The following is a 12,529-nucleotide window of genomic DNA, read 5'->3' as shown; positions in this document are numbered from 1 at the left end:
TGTGCATGTAAGTAGCGGTTGGTGTGTGTTTTTTTCCGGTAGATAGTGTGTCCTAGGGAGCCATCAGGTTTTTTGTAGATTAGGACGTCAAGGAAGGGAAGTTGGTTGTTGGCTTCTATTTCCATAGTGAATTGTATTTTGGGGTGTAAGTTGTTGAGATGTGTGAGGAAGCTATCCAGTTTTTCTTTCCCGTGTGGCCAAATTACAAAGGTGTCGTCAACATATCTGAGCCAAAGTTTGGGTTTGTGTTCTGACTTGTCTAAAGCATTGGTTTCAAAGTGTTCCATGTACAGGTTTGCGATGACCGGTGAGAGGGGTGATCCCATAGGTGCTCCTTCTATCTGTTTGTATCTTTGTCCATTGTGGATGAAGTACGTGTTGGTTAGGCAGTGGTTGGTCAGGTCCAAGATGTATTCGGGGGGATTGTATTTGTTTTGAATAGCTGTCAAGGCTTCATTAATGGGCACTTGTGTGAAGAGAGATACAACATCGAAGCTCACAAGTAGGTCATTAGGATGTAGGTTTTGCTTCTTTATTGTTTCTATGAACTGGAAGGAGTTTGGTACGTGTGAAGAGATGGATTCTGCATAGGGCTGAAGTTGCTTGGCGAGAAATTTAGCGAGATTTTGTAGAGGTGAGCCTATGGAGCTGACTATTGGTCTGAGTGGTGTTCCTTCTTTGTGTATCTTGGGGAGGCCGTAGAGTTTGGGGCATCTGGATGATTTTTCTCTGGGGATGATTCTTAGCTGGATTTCTTCACTGATAGGAGAGGCTTTTATTTTGGATTTGGTCGTTTTTTCCAGGTAGGTGGTGGGATCTGTTTTTATAGGTTTGTAGGCAGGATCTTGGAGTAGATTTGATAGTTTTGCTTGGTAGTCCGATGTGTTCATCACCACTGTGGCATTACCTTTGTCTGCTGGGAGAATGATTATGTTGTTGTCTTTCCTCAGGTTGGTGAGTGCTTTCTGTTCTTCTTTGTGTAAATTGCTTCTGGGTGGTTTGCTGGAGCAGAGGATGTTGGTGACTTCAAGTCTGATTTTATTGGCTTCATCTGGGTTGATTTTGGTTAGGCTAGCTTCGACTCCGCATATGATGTTTTCCGTGGGGATGCGTCTCGGGGCGACTGCAAAGTTGAAACCTTTGGAGAGTACTTTGGTTTCAGTTGTGGTGAGGATCCTGTCTGATATGTTATGTACTGTTTGTTTCATGGGTTGCTGTGGAGGGTGGCTGGGCTTCTGGCGTTTCTCTAGTTTGTGGAGTTTGTTGGTGTGTGTGTCTGTCTTATGTGAGGTCTCCGTTTCAGCTCTCCAGACGGCTAGTTGTTTGCATTTGTCCCAGAGTGCAGGGTGGATTTTGTTACAGAGTTTGAGGTGAAGAGTGAGTAGATCTTTGTTGGTTTGGTCTAGTAGGTATCTTTTCTTGTGTAGTTCGTTTCTGATTAGGGATAGTTCAGTTCGTTTCAGGATCCTTTCGGTGGCTGGGGTTTTAGAATGGAATTTAAGTTGGAAGCATGTGGGAATTAAGTTGTTGTCTCGGCAGTTGCGTAGGAACAAGAGATCACATAAGATGGTGGCTCTTCGGACATAAGATCACATAAGATGGTGGCTCTTCGGACTTCTAGTTTCTCGTAGGTTCTTGTCAGCTGGAAGGTTTCCTCCCCGTAGAGGTAAGATATTTGCTTTCGTAGATTTTCACGGGTACAGGAATGCAGGTTTTGGTGTCCTCGGGTGTCTTCCCGTGTAAAAGTTGGGGTGTCTAGGCGACGTTTCGACGAGGTCTCACTCGTCATCTTCAGGCTGGTGCTTTCGGCTTCTTGTTACTGGAACAGAGCATACTGTAGAGGGGGTGTGGTGTATAGCCTCCAATGTTCTGGGCAGAGAGGAAGTTCCCAGGCTAGTGTGCCTTTTCTTCTTTTGTTCCTTAATTACTTGAGAGATATCTTGAGTGATTTCTTGAGTGATATCCTGAGTACCACTTAGGTGGGTCATTAGGTGTGGATTAGTTGTTAAAGTCTTTGTGTCTTGACCTCTTGAACTTTGTGAAGAGTTTTCCTGAGAAGATGGCTGTACTGTACTTAGTTGTGCTCTGGCACATCTCAACAACTTACACCCCAAAATACAATTCACTATGGAAATAGAAGCCAACAACCAACTTCCCTTCCTTGACGTCCTAATCTACAAAAAACCTGATGGCACAGAAGAAAACAATGGCATGGCCCTCCTCCCTTATATCAAGGGCACTACAGATAAAATTAGCAAAATCCTCCATAAACACAATATCAAAACAGCCTTTTGCACCAACCAAAAAATAGCCAATATCCTCAGAAACCCCAAGGATAAAATCCAGTTGGAAAACCAAGGGATCTATGAAATACCCTGCAAAGTCTGCCCAGCCACGTACATTGGACAAACAAACAGACGAATAAATGCACGTATCGCAGAACACAAGAATGCCGTCAAAAAAGAAGAAAAAACTTCCTCTCTTTTCCAACACATGAAAGAAACAGGACACGAAATTAATTTTGCAGATTCCAAATTGCTCTTTAACACGGAACATCACCACAAGAGAATAATCATGGAAGCCATCGAGATAGAGAAACACCCTCACAACATGAACAAGCGTGACGACACATCCCGCTTGCCAGACATCTGGAAATTAGCCCTCCCCACAAAACTGACACCAGATCCAGAGGCACACAGAACGCCAACACCAATCAACCACACCAGACCCAAACCCAGACCCTCTCCACAGATGAATTACAGACACCATCCAGTAGCCAATCCATGGTGGCACCTCCGGATGCTGCACCCCCCTGCAATCCCTACACAGATCTGGCTGACACAAGCCACAAAACCATAGCTCGCCCCTATACACGAAGCCAAGCCAGAGCACAACTAAGTACAGTACAGCCATCTTCTCAGGAAAACTCTTCACAAAGTTCAAGAGGTCAAGACACAAAGACTTTAACAACTAATCCACACCTAATGACCCACCTAAGTGGTACTCAGGATATCACTCAAGAAATCACTCAAGATATCTCTCAAGTAATTAAGGAACAAAAGAAGAAAAGGCACACTAGCCTGGGAACTTCCTCTCTGCCCAGAACATTGGAGGCTATACACCACACCCCCTCTACAGTATTTATAGGAACTCAAACACTGAGATCCTGCTCTGTTCCAGTAACAAGAAGCCGAAAGCACCAGCCTGAAGATGACGAGTGAGACCTCGTCGAAACGTCGCCTAGACACCCCAACTTTTACACGGGAAGACACCCGAGGACACCAAAACCTGCATTCCTGTACCCGTGAAAATCTACGAAAGCATATATATATATATATATATATATATATATATATAAAATTTCCTCCCACCCAATTGACTGGGTTGCCCCATCCACGCTGGGCATCTTCCAACATATATAAAAGCATAATAAAGCATTAAATGTTAAAAAGCTGCCTTCAGATGTCTTCTAAAGGTTATATAGCTGTACCTTGGATTCCGAACACCTTGTGAGTCCAACGTTTTGGTTCCCGAACACCGCAAACCCGGAAGTGAGTGTTCCTGTTTGAGAACGTTCTTTGGAACCCGAATGTCCAACGCGGCTTACGCGGCTTCCGATTCGGAAGCTGCGCCTTCGTTTCCGAACGTTTTGGAAGTCGAACAGACTTCTGGAACAGATTCCATTCGACTTCCGAGGTACCACTGTATAGTTATTTGTCTCCTTGGCTTGCAGGCCACATAACTCCACACCCTCCAACATTTCTCCAGTGAAAATAGGGACATCCTACCATACCCTCCAACATGTCTCTGATGAAAATAGGGATGTCCTAAGGAAAAGTGGGACATTATGAGATCAAATCAGAAACCAGGACGGCTTCTGTAAATCCAGGACTCTCCCTGGAAAATAGGGACACTTGCAGGGTCTGCTTAGGGAGTGCCAGGTGGGGAGGTATTGACCTAGATCATGGGAAAGGGCTATTAGAAGAACATGCCATTAGGTATCCCAAGAGTGACATCACCACCTATTGAGGTGTCTCCAGTGGCTCTATCCAGGCATTCCCTTCTGTGTATGAGTCCAAAGGCAAGTGGACCCTGCTGACTCCACCTTCGCCTCCAAAGACATGGAGTTGACAGCACTGGCATGAACAAACCTTGCATGCCCAGCCTCTAGGGAGGACTAGCAGCTTGCTTGCCCAGTCCTGGGACTTGGGATGTCAGCCATGTGAATAGCTGTGCCTGACTCACAGGGCAGAGCATGGGGTGGGTAAGCATACCAATTGTTGGAACAATGTCCTAGTTTATGCCTAGCCATGTATCACAAATCTCTGTTGTGCCTTGTAACCTGTAGACCAGGGGTCTGCAACCCGCGGCTCCGGAGCTGCATGTGGCTCTTTTACACCTCTGCCGTGGCTCCGGGGCAGATACTAGCGAGGGGAGGAGACGCATTGTGAGCCCTGACACTCTCCACTGTGGCGGGCGCTGTACTGGCTGTGACGTAGCATGGGGGCGGTGTGTGCGTTAGTCACTCACCGTCCCGACGTCACCTTCCCGCCCGCCTGCCCGCCCGCTACATTGTAAGGGGCATGTATGCTGGTCACTGTTTTGAAGGGGAGTGAAGAACACACACACACAAAAAGGTAACTTGTTAATTTAACGTTTATTTCTATGAGGAGGAGTAATTCTGAGGGGTCAAACAAAGAAATAATAAAAAAGTGACAAAAAAGTTATTTTTATAATGACGAGTTTTGCGGCTCCCAGTTTTTTTCCCTTCGGAAACGGGTCCAAGTGGCTCTTTTTGTCTTAAAGGTTGCAGACCCCTGCTGTAGACCAATGTTGGGATGCTCGTTTGACTTCCTAATAACACATTTAAACGTTCCAACTGTGATGCGTCCAATAGACAGAGCCAGCACACAAACAGCCACATATGACACTGAAGTGATGCTTAGAGGCACCAAGAGCTTGCAAAAGTCCATATATATGGAGGGGCCAAAATTCTTCAGTGGGAATTGGCTAGTGTGCCTGAACTGAGCAGAATTTAAGCATTCTGCATATTGCAGGATTAGTTTGCCGCCCTCTCGCTGGCCTGGCAGGGGAGGGGAAAGGATGAGTCATCTCACCACCTCTGCCACCCATTTGCAAAAGTAGTAGCTGAGCATGAACGTGCCTGGACATGCCTGAGCAAAGCTCTTGCCAGACCATGTCCAATACCCTTTCTAGTTGCTAATCATGGGTCTTTTACATACTTCCTTCACAGAAATAGTGTGGGAAGTGATGGTTGCTTTCATATTCCCAGCCTTCTAAGCAATAAATGCTGCAAGATAGCTATTCATTGCATCACAGGATAGACTGCCTTAATGTCATTCTTCTTTTTCCGTTTTAAAAAGGACTGCATGTACATTTCACTGTTTGAGAAATATAGTGTGGCTGTGCTTCCTCTAAAGAAAAAACAACCTTGCAATAATTAAAATAAATGTCTCAAACATTACAAAATTGTCCAGGAATGGATAAAGTTCTGTAATCGCTATGTCACAGACACAATTCACCACATGCCCATCGCACTGGCACGAGCATATTCCACATGGTATTCACTATCACAACGAATGATCTGTATATTGGGGCATGGGGTGGGGTTTACATTTTCACAGTGACATAATGTTTTTTTATGTACTAAGCAAATTTGATATACCCACAGAAGGCATTATCCTAGAAAAGTCAAATTGCATATTAGAATTTTTTTAGGGGTGGGATTAAAAACAAAATGGAAAATATAACAATGCCTTCATATAAATGCAGTAACAAGAAAATCATAGCTGTAAACTTTTCCCTTTCCTTGTGAGGAATCCTATTCGGAATAAGGGAATTTCCCTTTAAAAAAGGGAAACTTTGACAGCTATGCAGAAAATAGAAACTCAGGTGGCCAGGGGACTGGAGTCATTTCCCTCAAGGTAAGGCTGAATGGCTGGTGTTTTCAGTTAAGGGAACTGTAAGTAAAGGAAAGGACTTATAAAATGTTGAATAGCATGAAGAAAGCACATAGAAATATTTGCTTACTTCTCAGAACACTAGAATTCAAGTTCACCCAAAATGGGCAGTGGCAAAAGGAAGGTACATAACATACAATTGATTTATGGAGTTTTCTACCACAAGATGTGATGACAGACCACTAGCCTAAATGGATTTTTAATGAAGACTTCACATAGTCAATGGAAGGCGAACATGGACTGTCCATGTTCAGAAGCAGTGTGCCTTCAAAACACCAGGTGTTGAGGGACAAGCAATAACATGTGGCTATTGTCTTCATGATTTGCATATAGGTTTCTGGCTCTTCACTGTTGGAATACCTTAGCAACATACAAGCTACAGCTATATAGTTATTGTACGAAAAACAAGTCATCTGGAAATCCCCAGAGCCTCACATGCATGGCCAAAGAATGCTGGTGTAAGCAAATGCAGCCCATAAAACTTTTGTGAAGAGCAGCATCTGAAGGTGCTTCCATTGTATTTACTTTGCAACCTGCCTTGAAGCTCCTGTATCCTGAAAAAAAATGTGTCCTGGGTCTATCTCTTCCTCCAGCTGGAAAACCACACTGAGGTAAGGTTTTTCTTCCTGTCACCCTTGTTTGTGCCTTAATTCTTTCTGGTTTAGACATTCAAAGGTTTTCCCCACACATACAACTATTCCCAGGGAAACATTTGCATGCAGGAACATAGCCAGTGGATCATCCAAACTTAAGCTGCAGCTTCCTAGTACTGATTTCCACAATCATGGTTGCATATTGTTCAGGTGCTGAGATCACGTTGAGGTAATTGCTGAAGAGCTCCATCTGTCCCGTTAGTTCATAGGCCAATTAGTTCCGTTAGTTCATAGCCCGGGGGTGGGGTACGTCTGTTCTGAAGGCCACAAAAGGCATACTAGGGGTCCTAATTTGGCTCATAAGGGCATTTCCCCCCCCCCCAACTGTACCCACCATACCCAACCACACTTAAGGATGGGGAAGAAATTCAGTTCAGTTCTCATTTAAACTCAGATTTGTCTAATTTGCAATTTCTAAAACAGTGTGAGAACTGAAACATAGCCATCTTTTTAAATTCACATTTTTTTTTTCAAATTTTACAGCCAAGTAATGTGTACAAAAATACACATACAGCAGCCAAGTGTCCATAAAACTGCATATATTGGGTGAGAACATACAAATACATATTATATTTTGGGAAATTGTTTTGCAAAAGAAGGTGTAGAATAGGATAAATTTGCACGAAAATGCTGATGAATTTTCACGAGGACCTTTTTTAAAAACAAGAAACTGCAAAATGATGTAGAAAACTAAATTTAAGATTGAAGAAAGAGAAAAAGAAGAGAAACGGAGCAAAACCAAGATTGACAGATCCACCCATCCCTACTTACACTTGATGCCATGTGATGTCAGGTGTGGGGCAGGTAAAGCTGCAGCTGCAAAGGAACAACCAGGCAGTTGCCAGGGCCCAGGTACAAGAAAGATTTCACAAACCAAAAGTCATCACTCTCAACCTCTATGACTTTGCTAGGCCTACACAAAGTGAGATTCTATTTCATAATCCAGTGATAGGATTTACCCTAGTTTAGGGTTGCCATGTTTCAAAAAGGAAAAGCCCAAAATGGTTGGGACGTCAATTCTGCCTTTGGAATCCCAGTAATGTCCAGGAAAATCCAGACGTATGGCAGCCCTACCCTAGCTGATCCTCCATTAGCAAGGCCATAAAGGCAGGATTTGGGGGTGGAGAACTCCCTCAAACCCTCCAGGTGTCAGAAGCCGTCCCAGTTTCTGATTTGATCACGGAATATCCCACTTTTCCTTAGGACATCCCTATTTTCATTGTGGAAATATTGGAGGGTATGGAGTTATGAAACCCGCCAAGCCAAGGAGATAAGTAACTATACAACCTTTAGAAGACATCTGAAGGCAACCCTGTATAGGGAAGTTTTTAAATGTTGAGTGTTCTATTATGTTTTTATATAAGTTGAAAGCTGCCCAGAGTGGCTGGGGCAGCCAGTCAGATGGGTGGCATACAAACAATAACTTCTCCTTCTTCTTCTTCTCCTCCTCCTCCTCCTCCTTCTTCTTCTTCTTCTTCTTCTTCTTCTTCTTCTTCTTCTTCTTCTTCTTCTTCTTCTTCTTCTTCTTCTTTAGGACATCCCTATTTTCATTGGAGAAATGTTGAAGGGTATGCTCCCTTCCCACTGTGAAGACATCTGAGGTAATTAGGGGAAGGGGTGCAATGTTTGCTGTCTATCAGGAAAGACAGACACAGCCAAAAGTGTCATGGCTCTTTTTCATAGTTTTATATTTGAACGTATTCTCTGTTTCCTCCTGTCCTTACAAGCTGACCTTCTTCTCCATACCCTTATCATATTTACTGAGGACTTCTCCAGTTAGTTGAAGCACCCCACAAAATGGAAGTGGCCCTGCCAGCTGAAACAGGAATGAACATTTACACCTACACGCAGAGAGAACACGACAAGTGTCCCATGGTAAAAGTAGGATTCATGGGTTTCTTATGGTGGTTACAGAAAACATTTCTTTGCTTAGTAGAAGCACATATTTGGAAGTTCACAGATTAACCATTAATGACAGAGAAGCTAACAGATAAGCACTCTTGAGGGCTAGCGTCTCTATATTTTTCATTAGTAAACTGTGATGTTGTGGTTACAAATACAACTGTGATAGTGAAAAACAGACTAGGTTGCAGGGTGTTGCACTTCCTTCCCCTTGCATGTTAGGAATCAAGTAGGTCACGAGAGGGGTGTGTTCACATAGACATCAAAACAGTTTAAAAACTTGTCAATAGAGTTCTGCTTCTGTAGAGATTCTATAAGATTTTTTAAAAGTTAACCAAATAGGCTCTCAAGCCCCAAGGTTTTCCAGTTCCCACTTAGCTGCTAGCAGGAGTAGGTCAGCAATAAAAACTCATTATTCAAAGAAACCCAAATAGCGCAGACCTAGTGATCACAGCAACCCTCTCACCCCAATGATGGAGTTGTGAGGACTGCAGGTCCCCACCTTCCCATCGCTCCTTAAGTATCTTCCTCCTCTGGTTCCTTCCTAAGCAATCTGAGGCTCCTTCGTCTTGCCTTTCTTTGCTCTGCCCTCTTCATGCCTCTTTGGGCTCTAGGAGACCCATGGGGAGGGGCGGTTGCTGCAGGAGGGGGAGACAGCCTGGCTTCCTCACCAGCCTGACTCATCGCTGCCTCTTAGCCCCACTCCTCTCCAGCCTCCGCTTCTGCCTCTGGTTCTGGACTGCTCTCTGCCACAGCCTCTTCCTGCTCACTGAACCCTGCTTACCTCTTCAGCTTCCGACACCTCCTCCTCCCAGGCTGGATCTAGACATGTCAAAGAAGCGATTCAGTTAAACGCGTTGTAAACTCATACAGGGAAATCCGGTAGGGAAAGACGGGACTCCACAGCGCCATCTAGTGTCACAGCTTTATATTGCATACGCAACACATATAAAGTGCTTTTTCTTTACCAGTCTAGCTGAGTCTCCAGTCTGCTCTCTTTTCTCCCTCTGACCACTCATCATTGTCCCACCACCAATCCCCTGGCTCTGAGCCTTCTTCTCATGGGTGTTCCCCAGCTGGTGCCTTTCACCACTCTTCTGCACCCAGCCAGTCCATGACAGTCAAGAATATAAGGGGATTAGCCAAATTAGCCAAATTCATCAAAGTTAAGCCTATTGAGGGCTCTCAGGGAGGTTTGGAGGGTGGTAACATAGGAACAGTCCTTTTCTGCAGTGGCTCCCCATTTGTGGAATGCTCTTCCCAGGAAGATTTGCCTGACACCATCATTATATATATTTAGGCTACATTCCCCTACAACCAGGCATTTGGCCCCTAACTATCTGTGTCCTTTTAAAAGTGAGAGGAATGTTTTTAATGTATTTCTTTTTCCTTTGGCTTTAATATATCTGTGTGAGCGGATGGTGATTGTCTGTCTGTCTGGTTGGAAGTCACTTTGGGTAAGATAAAGCGACTAACATATGAAACAGAAATGAGCATCACTGAGTTTACTACAGCATACTCACAGGAAACTTTGCATATAGAATTGCAGTCCAAGGTGATCCTAATAAATTGGGTATGATGCTGTGTGCTGTTTATCTTTGGTGTGTATATAGAATGCTACCTCTGCCTGCAATTTTGCACTCTCATTGAGAGTGTGGCTATGATGAACTTTGTCCTCTTCAAAATTTACCACTATACCACTGATTGTGATAGAGAATCAATCAGACTTATATGTGGACCAAAGGCTGCAGTCAGGTTTGTTGATTAGTCGTTTAGTCATGTCCGACTCTTCGTGACCCCATGGACCAGAGCACGCCAAGCACCCCTGTCCTCCACCGCCTCCCGCAGCTTGGTCAAACTTATGCTGGTAGCCTCGAGAACACCTTCCAACCATCTTGTCCTCTGTTGTCCCCAGCCCAGTGGGTTTTCCTACTTTCTTCAGTTTAAGCTTGAATTTTGCTATAAGAAGCTGATGATCTGAACCACAGTCAGCTCCAGGTCTTGTTTTTGCTGACTGTATAGAGCTTCTCCATCTTTGGCTGCAGAGAATATAATCAATATGATTTTGATGCTGTCCATCTGGTGATATCCATGTGATATCCTGTGTTGGCATTCAGTTTACTGTCTGACTTATTCATACATTTTGTTCACCATCTTTTATCACATCTAGTCCTACCTTCCCACAATTCATATACTGTTGTTTTTTGTTTTTAGTCCAGCACAACAGGTTATCTGTGACCACTTCTCCACCTCTTGGCAGCAACAATACTGGTTTCATCATATGTTAAGCAGTAACAATATTAAGGGGCCAGATATTGACCTTCTCTCTCACTTCAGAGCAGTGCTTTTCAACCTTAGGTTTCCAGATGTTCTTGGACTACTGCTCCAATCATCGCCACCCATCTCAGGTGGTGGTCTTGGGTGATGGGAGTTGTAATCAAACAAAATGTGATGATGAATATTGTGTTACTCTTCCATTCTTCTGAAAAAAAGTTGGACTTTTTTGTTGTCTTATAACACATGGAATAGACTACAAGGAAAATACTTGGTGACAATAATTGGCTGTCTGTGTTGAGTGGATGCCTTATGAAAGGGAATGTCGTTCTTTATTAGTTCATGGGTTAGTGAGGATCTTGTCTTCTGATGACACTAAAACAGAGGGGTAGAAATTACTGGGTAATCAGTTTCTTCACTGACTTCATTTACTTATGACAGCTCATTTATTGTTGTTATTTTATAATTGTGGGGAGGCTACAAATAAGCCCACCTGAGCCTCTAGTATTCCCCCACCATGTCCCAATGTCAAGCCCACTTTCCCCTGATAGAAGTTATTGACAGACTAAGAGCATAATCCCATAGTCATAATTAGGGGCAAGCATCCAAAATATACAGCCAGCCATGGGCCACCTATTCAGATTGAGAAGCACAATTTCTAGCTACTGCTGCCACAATGGAGTAAATTTGAAATGGGACTTGCACCCTTGTCTCCTAATGTTCTTCCTTTCTGCTGGTCACCCCCTTCAGTGAAGGGTACCACACAGTGGAAGCTAGGATAGGGACCGTGGCTTGACGATAAGCTCCATGATTTTCAACAGGAAATTGTGTGTGAAAAGTGAATCACGAGTTGCAAGAAATTGCAAAGGGGGAGAGAGCCCTTGTGCTCAGGGTCTTCTTCATGGCTTTCCATAGGTGTCTAGCTAGCCGCTGTGTGAATCAGCTGCTAGACTAGATAAGTAACTGGCCTAATTCCATCGGACTCTTATGTCCTGATGAGTGTTATTTGCCACCAAGGAGAAGGCCTATCTTTTCCCTACAGTAAGGATGCCACACTATACACACACCTTGAGGAAATTGTGGAACTGACAGGGAAGAGAAAGGGAAATTCAGCTGCTTGATGGTCCTCTCTCTTCTCTACCTTTTTTGGAGGGGGGATGTGTACTTGGTTTTGGGATGAGTAGACAAGTATGTTTGCCCATATTTGCTCATCATTTCAGTAAATCAGCCTAATTTGGTGTTGCATCAGGGTAAGGAGTTGAGCAACTGTCCTTTTCTCATCTGGCCAGCATAACTCACGGAAAAGATTGCAGCATTAAACTACTATAAGGTTGAAGTAGTTTTAAAATTAGGGGAAATGCAGTAACTGGAAGAACAGTTGAGAAATGAGAACAAGCTTATTAGGGGAACATTTTGCAGTCTTCAACACTGGAGATTTCCAGGGAAGGGCATCTACATACAGAGCAGCACGTGGAGAACCATCAGCCCACAGGCCTATTTAGGCCAAGCAGTTCTTTTCTTTGGCCCATGACCCACTTTGACCTCTTTTCAAGGCATGCTGTCAAGCAAGGGCTTTGCAAGCCTCAGCACTTGCAAAGGCCTTGCCTGAAAATGCACACCTTTGAAGCTAATTTGCATTCAAACTGTACCTGCAAGCACACATTTCCCCTCTCCATTTGCAGGTATAGTTTGACTGTAAGCCTCTTTGAATTTGTCACC

This window comes from Podarcis erhardii (assembly GCF_964252035.2).
Source record: "Podarcis erhardii genome assembly, chromosome: 4".
NCBI lineage: Eukaryota > Metazoa > Chordata > Lepidosauria > Squamata > Lacertidae > Podarcis > Podarcis erhardii.
This window is presented reverse-complemented; position numbering follows the sequence as displayed.